A 5,383-nucleotide genomic window follows, 5' to 3' on the forward strand; every position below is an offset into this window, starting at 1 on the left:
TCTATAGATAAAGAAGGGAGAAAGATCAGAGAGGGTGGTTAATGGTTCTGAGGTTGCACAGTGAATAAATGGTGGACTTGGGAATGAAAACCAGGACCTTCTGAGTCACAGGCAGAGTCCACAGGTCATCCACGCCCAGGGGAACCTTGGGACCTGTTCACATGGGCCCTTTATCGGCTGGCATAGTCCAGGTTGCTAGGCTATAGGCCTGGCTTTATGTTGCTGATATGAAGGATTCAGAGAAGCAGTATGAACTCCTACCCCTGGCCCAGGAAGCCCACCTCCAGCTGGTGCAGCAGAAATGACAGCTGCTTCTCAGAAACCTGCTTCTCAGGGTCAGCCAAGAACTGACAGGTAAGCTCTGGAAGAGTCTTGATAACCCCACAGCAGAGCCAGATTGAAGATGCGTTCCTGGGGAGATGCTTGGTAATTGACTTGCATATGGCACAGTGGAGTCGGGCAACGACCCGGAAAGTGATTGGAAGTGTCAGTGACCACTGGTATGAAGGAACCAACGCTGGTGCCTCCGATAGTTCCAGGGCCAGTACCCAGAGCTCGGAGCCATTCCCAAGGGGATGAAGATAGAGGCCCCTGACTGAGTAGGGGGAGAGAGGAGAACACAGGAACCCAGCTGGCAGAGCCAAGAACTGGAGCCTCTGGCCAAGGCTGGAACCATGAGGTTTAGAAAGGGGCCAGCCCTGCACTCCTCATCCAAGACGGGGTTGGAATAGACAGTGCCTGTTTCTGGGGTTGGCACTGAAGTCCCATGTCTCAGAAACCCCTTGGTTCTGAGCAAACCTGGACGATTCGTCCTGCTGTAGATGAGCCAGCTTCTCTCCCTGGCTGTCTGCGGGGAGGGAAGATCACCCATCTCCCACCCACCACCCAGCAGAATCTGGGGTGGTTTAAGTGATTGCTGACAGTGTCAGAACCTGAAGGCCAAGGAAGAGGAGCAAGGGAATTAGAAGAACAGAAGGGAGGACCCGATGAACCCTACTCAACGTCTGCAAGTATCGGGAACTGTGCTCTGAGCATCCACCTCTTCGGGCCCATTTAATCCTCGAAATAACCCTAGCAGGTAAGTGTTATTATTCCCACTGTATAAACGAAGAAGCTCAGATCAAAGACCTGACAAAATATATAAATATAAATCAACGTGTTGTACGCCTTAAACTTACCAGGTGTTATATGTCAAATCTATTTCAATATTTTTTAAGAAGGAACTATTTCTCTGGACAGAATATAACCAATAAATCATTGCCAGAAGAGTGAGAGACAAAAAGGGCTCGGCTTTCCCAGGCCCTGTGGGTCCACGAGGGAGAAAGCAGAATTCAGTCTGAAAAACGCCCCTCCTCTAGGAAAAGAGGCAGGTTTTAAAGCATTTTCCTTGTAGAGAGATGCAAGCTCGCTTCTGAGTCTTCAAAGGAGAAGATGGTTCCAGGAGGGGCAGATGGGACTGTGAGGGTGAATCAGGACCTGGAGTGACCCTGGTAAAGAAGGGCGAGGAGGTCCAAAGGTGTCTAGGGAGACAGCCTCCGGGCAAGCCTTGGTTTAAAGGGGATTTTGCAGAAGGGAGGGGAGCAGGGCTGAAAACCCCACAGACCCACAGCAACTGCCAAAGCACTGAATCGCCATGGCCGCCAAATGCTAAGGGGGCTGACACAGACCAGGAAAGAGCTTAAGATGCATTTTCAAACCCCAGAAAAATTCCCATCTAGGAGGATGAGAAAGCCCAAGAAATCCTGGAGAGCAGAAGGGTGGAAAAGGACTTCCCTGGTTGTCCAGCAGTTAAGACTCTGCACTTCCATTGCAGGGGGCACAGGTTTGAATTCCTAGTCTGGGGACTAAGATCCCATGTGCCACACACAGCACAGCCAAAAAAATTCTAAAAAAGAAGAGAGGTGAGAAAACTCCATGCTGCACGTGGCATGGCCAAAAAAAATTTTTTTTAAAGAAGAGAGATGAGAAAATGTTTGCTCCAAACGAGCAAAATGTCTTTGCTTTTGCCAAATGATAAGCAGGTATGCTTTTCCAATTTGACCTCCCTCTCAGCCAGGATCTAGGCTTGTGTGCACATGGAAGGCAAGTCAGGTGCGTGACCACAGGGCCCAGCACAGGTTTCCCCACAATGACACGTGCCAGATGCGCCTCGCTTCCCACCCTGCCAGTGACCCACCAACCTAGTCAAACTCCAGGGGCTTGAAGAAGGCTGTCAGCCTCCCTGTGGACAAGAATGTTAAAAAGAGCTGGCTGGCAGAGCTGCTCAGGAGGTTCGGACCAGCTCAGAAGGAAGGAGGAGCAGGACTGCCCATTCGGGTCTGGGGTTTGGGGGTGCAGCAGGGAATTCCAAGCAGAGGAAATGGAAGGTACAAAGGCACTGTGGTGGGAACCCAGAAAGGGCCAGAGAGCATTCCTTCCTGGACAGTAACCAGGTAACTTCCTCCCCACACTCTCACCTCTGCCTCTCTTGACCTAAGCAACCCCTACAACACTTGTTTATCTCATTCCTCAAATGAGCATTTATGGAGCACCTACTGTATCCCAGGCACTGTCCTAGGTGCTGGTTCCCAGCCATGCATGAGGCAGACAAGGGCCCCCGCAATCATGACATCTTGAGCCCAACAGAGAGGACCACGCTGGGCAAGCATCTCCAGCTCCATCCTCCTGGGAATGCTCACCCGGACACCAGGATGTAGATGCTCCGAGTTCACGGATGACTCCTGAGTGAATATCTCCAGCCCAAACCTTTCCCCCTGAACACCCAGATGCATGGTTTCCACTGTTTCCTTGATAGCGACATTTGCATTTCTACCAAGTATTTAAATTCAACGTCTCTGAGACAAAATCATTCCACACCTTCCCCTCCACAAAACCTGTTCTTGCTTCTCCAGTCTTCCCACTTACTCAGGCAAAAATCTGGAAATCATGCTGCACCCCCATCATGGTGTGTGTGTGTGTGTGTGTGCACACATGCGTGCGCACACACACAGTCACACATAATCCAATCCATAGCCAAGTCTTTCGGGTCCTGATGTCACTAAAAGAAAATTCCTGAACGTGATGACTTCTTCCCTACATACACAGCTACCACCCTGCTCCCTGTCATTGTCTCCCTCCTGAACCATTAAACTAAGCCTCACGAGTCTCCCACCTCCCACTACTCACCACCCTACAATCTACTCTTGCCCAGAGGAACATTTTTAAAAGATAAATCAGACCCTTTCTCTCCCCAGCTCAGAACCCTGAACTACAAATCATGCTCCGGTTTGTCTTAATAAAAAGCAATGTCCCAGTCCCATGGCCCCTTCTCTGCTCCCCTCTACATCAGGCGTCTTGAAAAGATGTCCCTTAATTCATTCTATCCACTGCCTCGCCCCTCATCTCACCTCAAGCCATTTCCATCTGCCTGTGAAACTACTCTCACCAAGGAGACTCAATACCCACCCTAGGCTCACACTACAGTCTCCTTGGTCCTCGTCATCCTTGGCATTCTGGCCCTGACCCTGCTGCCAGTACATTCCCTCCTCCCCCAAGCGATGCCCTCCTCCCCCGGGGTTCTGGACACCAGCAATGCTCTGGTTCTCCTCTTTCTGCTCTGACTTCTCTTTCATTGTCTCTGGGACTCTTCCTCCAGCTGGTGGGGTTCCCAGAGTTCAAAACTTGACACTCCTTTATATTTGCTGTAAACAGCCTCAACCTCTTTCACTAACTCATAGCTAATTCACTATCACTAATTCTCCCAGGCTTCCAAGTCTAGCCCAGACTCTAGCCCCAGACTTGTAATCAAGCTTTGTCCTGGCCGCAGCCCTGCAAACCAACACATCAAAGCTAGTCAATACTTATCACTTTATCCATATGCAGACCTTATTCCAATCCAATTTCTCAAGTCAGAAATTTTGGCATCATCCAAATCTCCTCTCTCTCTCGACCCGTGTCTAATTTATAACTTAGTTTTGTGGTCCAATCTGCCTCTTCATAGCGCTTGGATCTGTCTCTTCCTCCTACCACTCCTGCCTTGGGGAAGGCCCTCATGACCTTCAGGCTCACCTCCTCCACTACATCCTTCTCAGTCCCAATGCTGAAGAGGTTTTTCTAAAATGCAAGAGGTTTTTCTAATCTGGCCCGGTCTCGCTCTTTCTTTGAACGCTTCACTGGCATATCAACTAGCTAATGCTGCATAACAAATCACCCCAAAATTTGGTGGCTTAAAATAACTGTCATTTGTTATAACTCATGCATCTGTGGGCTGGCTGGGGTCACTCGACCTTGGCTGGGGCCACTTGTGGTCTATGAGTAAGCTAAGTGCTCACTCAGTCTTGCTTCTCTGGGGCACATACACTCCTGGGGCCAGGAGAAATGTGCAAGGTTCATAATTGACGCATGGTCAATTTATTTTAATTCTACTGTCCAAAACAAGATACATGGCTGAACTTATGTCAAGAGGTGGGAAAACAAACTCTGTGCTTGGTGAATGGATATACAAAGTCACCTAGCAAGGGGCATAGGTACAGGGAGGGGTGAGGAACTGGTTGCATTAATATGCAACTCATCAAAGAGCTTCCCATTGCCCTCAGGGTCACATTCCCACTCCCTGACGTGCAGACCCTCCAAGAGCTGACCCATCTACCTCACCAGCCACATCTCCTATTGCCCTGAACTTCTAACCACTTCCCACCTTCCACAGCTCTGCAAATGAGTCATTTCACACTCCAGGTTTGTCTGTGCATGTGCTCTTTTTCATGCTGATTTTTTGAATCCCTACCCATTCTTCAAGATCAGGATCTAGCTCAGCAAGCAGTTCCTCCTGGGCTTACCTTCCCATCCCAAGGCTGGGTAACAGCCTCTGTTACACCCCTCCCCCTTCTATTATATCCCTTTATTGAACTTATCCCTGTGCAAAGGTGTCCATTTCCACCCCTAGATATTGAATGCATTAGGGTAGTATATTACTTTGCTATTACCACTGTGGGATTCCCAGGTGGTGCAGCGGTCAAGAATCTACCTACCAATGCAGGAGAAGCAAGAGACTCAGGTTCGAACCCTGGGTCAGGAAGATCCCCTGGAGTAGGAAATGGACCCCTACTCCAGTTTTCTTGCCTGGAGAATCCCATGGACAGAGGAGCCTGGCAGGCTACAGTCCATGGAGCCACACAGAGTTGGACACGACTGAGCACGCCAGGCCATGCATTACCACTGTAACAAGTTGCCACAAACTGAGTGGTTTAAACAACATAAATTTATTCTCTTACTGTTCCGGAGGTCAGAAGTCCAAAATCAGTTTCACTGAGCCAAATCTGGTTTTTTCTGGAGCCTCTGAGGGGAGAATCTATTTCCTCGCCTTATTCATCTTCTATTGGCCAATTGGATTCCTTGGCTTATGGCC

The sequence above is a fragment of the Bubalus kerabau genome, chromosome 6, assembly GCF_029407905.1.
Source record: "Bubalus kerabau isolate K-KA32 ecotype Philippines breed swamp buffalo chromosome 6, PCC_UOA_SB_1v2, whole genome shotgun sequence".
Taxonomy (NCBI): Eukaryota; Metazoa; Chordata; class Mammalia; order Artiodactyla; family Bovidae; genus Bubalus; species Bubalus kerabau.